Source organism: Euleptes europaea, chromosome 7 (assembly GCF_029931775.1).
Source record: "Euleptes europaea isolate rEulEur1 chromosome 7, rEulEur1.hap1, whole genome shotgun sequence".
In the NCBI taxonomy this organism is placed as follows: Eukaryota; Metazoa; Chordata; class Lepidosauria; order Squamata; family Sphaerodactylidae; genus Euleptes; species Euleptes europaea.
Window position 1 is genome coordinate 23,633,750 of NC_079318.1, and position 12,799 is coordinate 23,646,548.

The following is a 12,799-nucleotide window of genomic DNA, read 5'->3' on the forward strand; positions in this document are numbered from 1 at the left end:
TGCTCCAATCAGCAGGCAACTGTTTAGACAATTAGATCACTCATGAATCATACATATCAGTCATCAATAAATACTGCGTTTCAATACAATCCTATCCTTTGGTGCTTGTTTGAATAGTCCTTAGTGATGTGAATGGCTGCCAATCAGATTGATCTGGCAGCTCCTTTGTGCATGCTTAGTTTTGGGGAAACCCAATGCAAACCATTTGTGCAGGAGCTCGCGGCTGATCGGCCTGAACTAAACAGACCCGAGTGATCGGCTTACATTCGATCACCACCTCTGAACATGTTTCAGGTGGATAGCTGTGTTGGTCTGCAGGAGAAGAACAAGAGTAACCTCATTGGGAACCAAAAGGGCCTCTTGGACCCCCAAAAATTATTAAGGTGAAATCTATGTAGCAATAATTGGACTGAGTGCTGGATTCATGAGTACCCTTTCCTGGATCTTGCTCGCCTTCGTATTTGCACCAGGGGGTCCTTCTAACACCACAATAATATCCCTTGTTGTGGAAAGGGCAAACAGATCATGGGTCAATGGCATCTGACATAAAGCTTACCTTTTACATCACTCTCCTCTATGCACCCACTGTTATCCTGATGAATAAAGGGGGAGGGGAGGGGCCGTGGCTCAGTGGCAGAGCCTCTGCTTGGCATGCAGAAGGTCCCAGGTTCAATCCCCGCCCTCTCCAGTCAAAGGGACTAGGCGAGCAGCTGATGTGAAAGACCTCTGCCTGAGACCCTGGAGAGCTGCTGCCGGTCTGAGTAGACGATACTGACTTTGATGGACCAAGAGTCTGATTCAGTATAAGGCAGCTTCAAGTGTTCATGTGTTCAAGATTCAAGTCCAGTAGCACCTTAAAGACCAACAAGATTTCCAAGGTATAAGGTTTTGCGAGGCAAAGCTCCCTTCATCTGATACCAGTTCACCAGCTGTATGTGTCCACACTGAAATTCATGGCATCCCTATTCAACCCAGGAAAAGTGGCTCAGTTCCAAATCTCCTTATATTATGTGGGGTTTTTTTTATAAAAAAAATATATTTATTAAAGTTACAAAAATGCATATTTCTCAATATATCTGTAAATTTTGCATATTAAAACACTATTGTACAATGCTTAGTCCTCCCTTCCCAGCCCCCAAACACAAAATAGCCTACAAACGTTTCAGTTATTTTCACCAATTATGAAAACAGGTCTCATTCAATGGTCCAGCTCTGGTTTTGAAGGTTTTTTGAAAAGGAGAGGGGTAGAAAAACACATGCTCATGGCTCTCTTTAAGGAACATAGATCAGATTTTTAAAAATACCTTCAATTTTCATTCATTGCTGACCTCTTGCATCTCATCTGGTTTGGCTCAGTCACTGACTGCAATGTCCATACATTAACAGGGCATGCCAGCTGCTGTTTACGATCAGGTGAGACAAGGGTGTCCTCTGTCCTGGGCTCCAGCATTGCTTGCTAGGATGCCAGTTTATGAAAGCCAAATGTTTCCCTGTGGCTCACAGAAGGTGCCCCCTAACACATGTGGAAAGAAAGGAGAAGAGTGTGGCATTTCTTTTGGTTACCCCAGCCCATTCAGCAACTGCCTAACTATGTACCAATATAAGAAAGCAAAGAGCTTGCCCCTGTGCATACCATGGGCAGAGCCAGCAATCTGATAAAACTCTTGTTCAGAATGACCAGGGTTGCCAGGTCCCTCTTTACCATCAGCGGGTGGTTTTTGGGGTAGAGCCTGAGGAGAGCGGGGTTTGGGGAGGGGACTTCAATTCCATGGAGTCCAATTGCCAAAGCGGCCATTTTCTCCAGGGGAACTGACTTCTATCGGCTGGAGATCAGTTGTAATAGCAGGAGATCTCCAGCTAGTTCCTGCAGATTGGCACCCCTAAGAATGACAGATTAATCAGCATGATCTTCTGTTGAAAGATCTATGTGCAACTGTACCTTAAGTTCAGGATGGCCTGAGGGGAGGAAGAGAGTATCTCAGCAGGTAGAGTATCCCTTATCCAGACATCCCATATCCAGACTAATCCGAAAAATGGACCCTTCGAGCCAGCATGCAGTCAAATCCATGCTGCCTGCTTTCAGTGTTTCCTCTCACCTAAAAACACCGCCTCGCAGGGGAGACTAAAAGCCTGCTGTTGTTAGTTTGTTGTTGCTCTTGTTTAACAGCTGATACAGCCATTCTGGTGAGATAGTTACACCTTTAGTTTCTGATGGTTCAATGTACACAAAGTTATTAAAAATATTGTTTAAAATTACATCCAGGCTATGTGTACAAAGCATATATAAAACACAAATGAATGTGGGTCCCATCCCCAAGATATCTCATTATGTATATGCAAAAATTCCAAAATATTCCAATATATGGAAAGATCCGAAATATGGACCACTTCTGGTCCCAAGCAGTCTAGATAAGGGATACTCAACCTGGAGACCAAGTCCTATGAGGAAAGGTTGAAGGAGTTGGGTATGTTTAGCCTGAAAAGGAGAAGACTGAGAGGGGATATGATAACCATCTTCAAGTACTTGAAGGGCTGTCATATAGAGGATGGTGCCGAGTTGTTCTCTGTTACCCCAGAAGGTCGGACCAGAACCAATGGGTTAAAATTAAATCAGAAGAATTTCCATCTAGACATTAGGAAGAATTTTCTAACAGAGTGGTTCCTCAGTGGAACAGGCTTCCTCAGGAGGTGGAAAGCTCTCCTTCCATGGAGGTTTTTAAGCAGAGGCTAGATGGCCATCTGTCAGCAATTCTGATTCTATGAACTTAGGCAGTTCAAGGGAGGGGGAGCATCTTGGCCATCTTCTGGGCACTGGGTGTGTGTGGCGGAGGTAGTTGTGAGTTTCCTGCATTGTGCAGGGGGTTGGACTAGATGACCCTGGTGGTCCCTTCCAACTCTATGATTCTATGAATCTACACGTTCCTTAGTAATGCAAAAGGCAACTGGTCTCTTTGCAACAATCGTGTCCTCTTCAATGGCATTTCCAAGCAGGGATTCCACAAACGCATCACGAAAGCGCAGTGCAGAAATTGGTAGCATTTATTTAATGAACTTCAAGTCCTTAAGATATGTTATCTTAAAGCCAATTCCTGATGAAATGTCAGAAGCCTGGGGGAGGTGGGTGGATGAGTTGCATGGCTCTTTGTTCTCTCCCCTTGACTACACTTAATTTTGCATAAAATTATCCAGCTATTACCTCCTGAGGGACCTCTGTGTCAGTGCACATTCTCACACAAGAAGGACCTGAATCTGGACCCCTTTAAGTCTGTTGTATACACACTTCCCAGCAAAGCTCAGTATGCCTTCTGAGGAGACTGAAGGGGTGGGTGGCAATTGTTTAAAACAGGGAATAATTAGTACTCCGAGCCAAGACAGGGAGTACTAAAGTAAAGTGACAGATCCTTTTTCCCAGTTGAAACGAACCTCCCGGCCAGCAGAGAAAGGTATAGGGACTGCCTGAAAAGGGCAGAGGTTAGGCAAGAGAGGGAGTTGAGAGAAGCAGGAGACTACAGGTAGGGTTTCCAGGTCCCTCTTCACCACCAGCGGGAGGTTTTGGGGGTGGAGCCTGAGGAGGGTGGGGTTTGGGGAGGGGAGGGACTTCAACGCCATAGAGTCCAATTGCCAAAGCAGCCATTTTCTCCAGGGGAACTGATCTCTGTCGGCTGGAGATCAGTTGTAATAGCAGGAGATCTCCAGCTAGTACCTGGAGGTTGGCAACCCTAACTATAGGGAATCTGGAGATGTGAAGGGCCAGCTGGCCAGAGATTGAAACAGGAATTAGAGTACCTAAGAGGATGGGCAGGGGGGAATGAGAATAGAGGGAAGGTTTCAAAAGGGAATGTAAAGTGGGAGAAATTAAAACATATTCCAGCTGTCTGCTTACCTGCCTGTTTGATTAGTTTTCTGGAGACGTCTCCATTGTAAATAGTTTGCCAGGTCCCCTCTTACCTTCAGCAGGAGTTTCTTTCTGGGGGGGGGGCTTGCGGGGAGTAATTTGTGATACCAGAGAGTTTTTGGAGGTTATGGCTAGGACGTCCCTGGGTAAACCCAGAAGTGACAGTATCGTGCCAGGACCGCACCGGGGGAGATCACTCTCCCCTTCCTCCTTCCGCGCGCTGATCATCAGCTGGTCAGCGGGCAGCCCAGTTGATTGATGGGCAAATGCCTGCCACAACTGGGCAGTTGGGAACCCGAATTATAAGAGAAATCCCTAAGTGGTCCAGAGTGCCTAGTTATTGTCCTGCAAACATTGGGGTTTAACAAGAGTAGAATGGGAGGAAAAACAGGCCCAGGAAAAGGGGTCCCTGCCCCCAGCAGCCCCACCCTGTCGCCAGCCCATCTGGACTCCTCCTGGTGGCCTTAATAACCAATACACCCCGCGTGGTTAGTCTTGGCCAAAATCCTTAGAGAGATTCTCAAGATTAGAGGGTAGTGAAGTTCCCATGGGACCGGGACCCTGTCTGCACCTTCATGCCCGGGGTTCTTTTTCAAACTTTGCTGGATTGTGATTTTTTTTGGTTTTACATCAGAGATGGATTCCTTTTCACCTCTGGCTCAGCAAAGCCTGAGGATTTCTGGGGGCTTAATAACAGGGGTCCTGGGAATTTAGACTAACAAAGCTTGCAGGATTAAATTCTAAACAGTCCCCAAGCCTACCCTAAAATTAAATTCCACTCCTGTTAGGTTCCCTTATATAAACAATCCTTGCCCCTACATTGAAATGGATGTTCGTTTCCACCCTCCCATTCCATGAAAAAGAATCAAAATAGCTACAATGAATGCTGTGGAGAACAATGATTATTTCTTTAAAGCTCTTTAAGTAAATGAATAAAGAGCTCAGAACTGGATATAAAAGGGGGATTTTAGGGAATAAAACTTCTGGACCTTTAGGAAAAAATGTCCTTGAAGGACCTCAGAGTTAAGAAGATTATAGAAAGCCAAATAGAACAAACCTGTTTCCATAAATATTGTAAGTAGGTTATTCTTTCTGGCAACAATTTTATTTTGCAGTGTTAAACAGATCCCAGCAAACAGAAATCCTTTTATTTCTGCTTCAGAAAAACAGAGAAAGGACTATGACATTTTGGCCAAAATCTGATTGTTAATTTCTCCAGAGGTGAGAGTTTTGCCAGTGTGGTGCAGCGGTTACAGCATCAGACAGGATCTGGGAGTAGAGCTGCCAACCTCGAGGGGGTGGCTGGAGATCTCCCGCTGTTACAACTGATCTCTAGCCAATAGAGATCAGTTCACCTGGAGAAAATGGCCGCTTTGGCAATTGGACTCTATGGCATTGAAGTCCCTCCCCTCTCCAAACACCGCCCTTTTCAGGCTCTGCCCCCAAATTCTCCAGGTATTTCCCAACCCGAAGCTGGCAACCCTATCTGGGAGACCCAGATTCAAATGTCTGCTGTGCTATGAAATTGTCTAGGAGACCTATGGGTCTCTCTCTACCTAACCTACCTCTAAATTTTGTTTTGCAGATAAAATGGAAGAAGGGAGGGATAAAAATTAATCCTTTTTTGGTACTCCCTTGTGGCTTATGTAGATCTGGACCTAAAACAGTTAAGAACTATAGGGATTTTATAAAAGACAGATGGAAAAGGATTTGCATTTTCAATTGTAGCTTTAATTAGATTGAGGGTGTTTTTACTAGGTTACTTACCGGGGACAAGATTTGCAGAGACACAGAACCTTTACAGAATATCAAAATAGTTTAATTCTTGAGAATTATTGCCTTGTTTACAATGTTGTTTGACAGTGCTGGATTTCATCCAAGCACGAACATCTACAAAGCTCTGGTTTCAGGAACTTCTCAGCTGAGAGAAGATTGCAGCCACCAGGAAACACAATGTTTTCAAGTCAAAGGTTTATAACCCACAATTTCCTCACTTTGCGATCCAGTAAACCATCTCCTGCATCTATAGTTAGAATGATAGGCATATTTTTAAGTTGAACCTAGTTGCACATACTACACCAGGAACTAGGCATAATGGCTTTTAGATGTTGAGCATGTTTATTAGAAGGGCACCAGGCAGCCCTGTGACTTCTAGAGGTGGAAATACTACTCTGCTTCTGTAATGTCATAGAATCATAGAGTTGGAAGGTACCCCCAGGATCATCTAGTCCAACCCCCTGCACCATGCAGGAAATTCACAACTACCTCCCGCACACAACCCCGGTGATCCCTACTCCATGCCCAGAAGATGGCCAAGATGCCCTCCCTCTCATGATCTGCCTAAGGTCACAGAATCAGCATTGCTGACAGATGACCATCTAGCCTCTGCTTATGTCCTAGGTGCCAGCAAAGGAAGATGCAACCAACAGGGTATTCAAAGACCATGGGTTTCTTGTAGGGTTGCCAGGTCCCTCTTTGCCACCGGCGGGAGATTTTGGGGGTAGAGCCTGAGGAGGGTAGAGTTTGGAGAGGAGAGGGACTTCGATGCCATAAAGTCTAATTGCCAAAGCAGCCATTTTCTCCAGGTGAACTGTTCTCTATCAACTGGAGATCAGTTGTAATAGCAGGAGATCTCCAGCCAGTACCTGGAAGTTGGCAACCCTTCTTTGTTGGCTGTTAAGAGCTTGAATGTGGAACAGGTGCAGGAGGGGGAGGGATGAACAAGCAGAGAACTGGAACAGAAGAAAGATTCAGTAAACCTGGTAATCTACAGCCCAGAATGCCTGTTTCAACAGTCTCCTCATCTTGTTGCACACCTGTAACCATTCTACCACCGGGAAGAAATCCAACTTGTATAAAGGTCTCATTTATTTTAGATGTTTATTCCACAATACACACCCACGCCTCAAAGCAGCTCACGTACAAAATGCACAAACACACAATTTAAAACAAGAGACAGGCACTTCAAATGGTTTCCTCCAGGTGATGGGATATACTGTTATCTTGGCCTAATGCTGGTTAAGGCAGCACAGCTCACAGGAGGCTGCAGACTATGAGATGACAGCCATTTGGTTCACACCTTTGGGCAAGACCTGGCATAGATTACCTGCCAAAAGGGGAGGAGGCAGCAGATGCTCAGTCACAGGTCTAGTTCAGCTGGGTCAGATGGCCCCAATTACCTCCTTTCCTGGTCAGCGTTAACCTTCTGATATCAGCTTTCTCACCTTAAAAAACACAAAATTGCACAATGCCTGTTATCAGTATAGGGTTGCAGTAATCCCGACACAGTGATCGAAAAGAATAAAAGGAAACAAGAGCAAAACCTTATAGACTTGGCACTTCTGAAATTGTTGGACTTGCATGTTCTGGTTGGGTTTTACTAGAACTACGAGTCCCATGGATAGGATTGCCAACCTCCAGGTACTAGCTGGAGATCTTCTGTTATTACAACTGATCTCCAGCCAATAGAGATCAGTTCACCTGGAGAAAATGGCCACTTTGGCAGTTGGACTCGATGACATTGAAGTCCCTCCCCTCCCCAAACCCCGCCCTCCTCAGGCTCCACCCCCAAAACCTCCTTCCAGTGGCAAAGAGGGACTCGGCAACCCTACCCACTGACCCAACATGAACTGGCGGCTCAGCAGAGGAGCCATTCACAAAATGGTAGTGAAAAGAAGCAAAGCCAATGATCTATTGCACCTCCATGAGCCATGCCCTGGGATTAGTTGCACATATAAAATACAAATCTAAATTTCAGTGCCTATAGAACAGATTCTGTGTATGGGAGAGAAGGCAGCATGGTATAGGCCGATCTTGTCAGATCTCAGAAGCTAAGCAGGGCCAGCCCTGGTTAGTATTTGGATGGGAGACCATTAAGGAATACCGGGATTGCTATGCAGAGGAAGGCACTGGCGAACCACCACAGGGGAGGGGAAGGTGATTTTAAGCTGGTTTGATTCTGCCTTAAGTGGTAGAGAAAGTTGGCATATAAAAACCAACTCTTCTTCTTCTTCAAAGACGTCATCAAAAGGCAACCAACTGAAACTCATAGTTTACAAGACCAGACAATGAACCCATGGCAGAGAATGCTTTTGATTTCCAGTTTTTAAAGAACAGCAAATTGCATCAGCATTCTTAAGTGTAAAACTCATTTTAAAGCTAGAGAAAATTGCAGGTCAAAGAAATATGGCTGCAGCACACGTAAGGACCACATTCACAGCCTAGTAATAAAACAGCCCAGTCTTATGTATGTTTGCTCAGACCGTCAGGCTCACTGACATGAACAGGACTTGCTCCAAGGAGTGGCATCTGTAGGTAAATAAAAAGCACACAAGCACAGCGGGGCGTTTTCTAGCAAGGGCTACGTTTATTTCCAGCCTCAGCTAAACGATTCTTACGGCAGCTTGTGTGAGTGACACAAAATAATTAAAAACAATATGAATACAACTAAAATTGCTGTTGCAAGAACTGTAATTAAATGTTGCTGCTAGTGTCACAAGTCATAATATTATTTTACTGGAAATTACCAGGATATTTTTATTTTTTTTTAAGCAGAAGATCTGATAGAGTGCAAATATTTGCTCCTGTAACAAATGCCAGGAAAAAAGATTAGCGAGACTGGCTACTGTGAGAAAAAGGGGAAAACAAAGCAAAAGCCACAGAAAACATAATTGTAAAAAATTGGGAAATGGGGGCACTGCAGCCGGGAATGGAAATATGTTTGAATAAGAGGTAATGGAGACAACAGAGATGAGGCCATTTCCGCACAGCGGTACCCATGCGGGGCCAGAAGAGTCTAGCAGCCCAAGCAAAGAGAGGGATTTGGAGAAGAAAAACGGAAGCAGAAGAGGGAGAATGGGGCTGAGAATCTTTCCGACCCTGTACTGCTCGGCAAACGCGGTCCCCATTGGCAACTGTTCCAGATCATTAATGAGCAACTGTAGCCACAGGCTTTCAGTGGTTGCAGCTTTTTCATCCATCTCTGCCTTTAGAAACTAAGGACTGTTCCCACGTCACTTGCTAACTAAAAGAAACGGAAAGTGATGACTGTAAATAATCAGCGTGTAGTAAAGTGCATGGGCCAGTTGTCCTGACCAATTAAGCAAACTTACTGCTATGAGTATGTCATGCATAACCAAGTTTTTATCAAGTTTCCCAACAACAATAGCTTTTGGTGCCAAATTTCAAAATAAATGTAGCAAAATAAGTATAGCAAAACAACTATAGCAATGTGCCATATGAATCTTAACAAAACAAATGACTTAATACGTGTAAACACAGTCTTGACTACATCTTGTCTTAACAAGCAACAGTCTTGACTTTTTAAGACAAGATGTAGTCAAGACTGTTGCTTGTTTTCTACCTTTGCAAGGGAACGTCATCAAACTCCTTGGAAGATTCCCCCCCCCCCAACTCTCCACTCCGTTTTCTACTTTTGTCAGTCAAGACACAGGCTCACAGTTAATGAACAGCACATCTGAGCACATACTGAGCCTAGGAATTTGAATCTACAGTCCTTTCCAAATGAAAGAAATGTCCCTGGTTTCTCCCCATCCCAATAAAGCCAGTATCAACTCAATAAAGCCAGTCTGTTTGTCATAATTTATGAGCACTGGGAATAGAATGGAAATTGTTTTCTGGCTGGGAGGGATTCAGTTTGCATTCAGGAAGGGAGGGCTCCGTAACTGTGAGTCTATGGCCAAGGCTGTGTGCCAAAGAAAGAGAGCGAGGAGCAAGAGATTCTGTATGCAGGAAGGAACATCACACAGGGGGAAGAGGGAAAAGCGCCAGAAGACAGAAATGGAAAATGGTGCAGCCACAGCATCACAGACAATTAAGTATGGAGCACTGGTTGAAAGGGAAGAGAGTCAGAGACCCTTCCTCTATTATGGCTCCAGGTTGGGAAATACCTGGAGATTTTTGGGGAGGAGCCTGAGGAGGGCGGGGTTTGGGGAGGGGAGGCAGGGCCATCTTAACGCATGGGCCCGATGGGCACTTGCCCGGGGCCCCCACGAGCATAGGGGCCCTATGCTAATCTGTGTATGTTAAGTGACTTGCCATAAATAAATACTACTACACAGTAGTCTGGACTATAATAAACTTTTTATTCCTGTGAGTGGTCGTTGTAGGGGCCCCAGCACACTGGTTTGCCCAGGGGCCCATAATGCTGTTAAGACGGCCCTGAGAGGAGGGACTTCAATGCTGTGAATCCAATTGCCAAAGTGGCCATTTTCTCCAGGTGAACTGATCTCTATTGGCTAGAGATCAGTTGTAATAGCGGGAGATCTCCAGCCACCACCTGGAGGTTGGCAGCCCTACTCCCAGATCCTGTCTGCTGCTGTAACCACTGCACCACACTGGCAAACTCTCACCTCTGGAGAAATTAACAATCAGATTTTGGGCAAAATGTAGTCGTTCTCTGTTTTTCTGAAGCAGAAATAAAAGGATTTCTGTTTGCTGGGTTGTGTTTAACACTACAAAATAAAATTGTTGGCAGAAAGAATAACCTCCAATGCCATAGAGTCCAATTGCCAAAGCGGCAATTTTTGCCCCCAGGGGAGGATGTAATGGCTGTTTTTCAACCAAATGACATCAAACTTACATGGGAGTGAGGACTGCCTGTCCCCTGAAGGCTTTCCAAGTTTCAAGTGAGTTGGACCACGGGTTCGAATTCTAGGGGCCCTCAAACAAGGTGCCACCAGCCATCCTACTTGCAGAGGGGGAAAGGGACTCGCCCCCACATGTGAGGGAGTGAAGGAGAGTGACAGCTCTCTGCTGCTGATTTTAGTGACATGACATTATGCTGGTTAGTAGACCAATAATCTCACATTTGAGTTCCCTAAGAACCCTTGGGTATGTGCCATCAGGATGTGAAGACTTATTGGTTTTTAATTCCCCCAGTAGGTGTAGAACTTCATCTATCATAACCTCAATGACTCAGTTCTTGAACGCAGAACTGAAAATAGTGGCTGCGGCATGAACACAGATGCAAGGAGTTCATTTAGCCTCTCTGCCATCTTCCGTCCTCCTTTAGCAATGTTTTATCCCTTGGTCATCCAATGGCCCAGATGCTTCTCTAGCTGGTTTCCTGCCCTAGATATATTTAAAGAAATGTTTTTTGTTTGCCTTAGTACTTTTAGCAATCTGCTTCACAAATTCTTTTTGTATGCCTAATTATAAATGTACACTTCTTTTGCCAGACCCTGTGCTCCCTTCTGTTCACTACATAGGGCAAACCCTCCCTTTTTAAAAGCAAGTGTTTTTGCCTTTTATGTCTTCCTTAATTTGGGTCATTAACCATGCAGGGATTCATTTAGAACTGGCAGTACCCTTCCTAACCCGGGAAATGCATGGCTTTTGCCTATGTGGATCCTATGATACTTAGAATAACCTTATTGGGAACCAAAAGGGCCTCTTGGACCCCCAAAAATTATTAAGGGGAAATCTATGTAGCAATAATTGGACTGAGTGCTGGATTCATGAGTACCTTTTCCTGGATCTTGCTTGCCTTCGTATTTGCACCAGGGGGTCCTTGTAACACCACAATATCATCCCTTGTTGTGGAAAGGGCAAACAGATCATGGGTCAACGGCATCTGACATAAAGCTTACCTTTTACATCACTCTCCTCCAAGCACCCACTGTTATCCTGATGAATGAAGGGGGAGGGGAAGGGCTGTGGCTCAGTGGTAGAGCCTCTGCTTGGCATGCAGAAGGTCCCAGGTTCAATCCCCGCCATCTCATTAAAGGGACTAGGCAGGTAGGTGATGTGAAAGATCTCTGCCTGAGACCCTGGAGAGCAGCTGCCGGCCTCAGTAGACAATACTGACCTTGATGGACCAAGGGCGTGATTCAGTATAAGGCAGCTTCATGTGTTCAATGTGTGGAGACTACATGAAATATGAAACCCGATGCTTGTTTATGGCATGGAGAACAGTAATCCATCTTCCAGTTCCCAAAAGCCTGCCCAGTCCAAGCAATCTCACAGTTCAAGGAATGCACGGATGGGGCAGGATGCGAAGTCCTGCGCAACTAGATCGAGTTTTGGACTTGTGTTTCTTGAACAGCATGCCACTTCTCCATGAAAATGGCAGGCCCCTTTGGAAACCGAGAGGAATTTCAAAAACCAAGTGGAATACCAACATCGGTGGGAGCGGTCCACTCTCCATTCACAGCGAAAACTGGGCGCACCCAACTTTTTGGGTATGCTTTTTGGATTTTTAAAATTAGTTTGCAGATGTTCTGTGAGAGAGCTTGCTTGGCTGAAACACTGACCGGATGCTGGCCGTAGAATGACAGTAGGGCAGAATGACGGTGAGCCAGGCTATCTTATCTATAAAGTATTTATTTTAAGTTAAACAAACATTTTTTTCAAGGATGGTTTCCATCTATAAAATGAACAAAGTACAAGCTCTGTACAGCAGATTTTAAAAACCAACTGAAATGACAAAACTATATTTAATTTGCAAAATCAACTCACATGTACCACCTTTATCGTTTTTGCTTTGAAGACACTAAGGAAAGGTTAGAAGGGAGATGACAGTGCAGTTTAAGAGTTTCTAGTAATTTGTTATCAAAAAACAGGGAGGGAGGGAGGGGGGTTGGCTATTTCTTAGACTTGGGGTCAGAAGCCACCACTGACAACCACAGTCTAACCTCAGCTGATTTCATTTCTTTAATGGGCTCCCTCGCCTGGCCCGTTGACAAAGAACGCTTTTTGCAGCAGCAGTACCTGGAGCACTGCACCCCAAAATTCATAGACTGTTAAAAGGATGGCGTCACAGTAAATCACTTTGGCACACTGTGTCATGTAAACATGTTAACAAGACATTGCAGTATTTCGGTTCTGATCCAGGGACCGGACGATACCATGACCCACAGTTTGCGTGCAGCCTCTAAAGCAGAG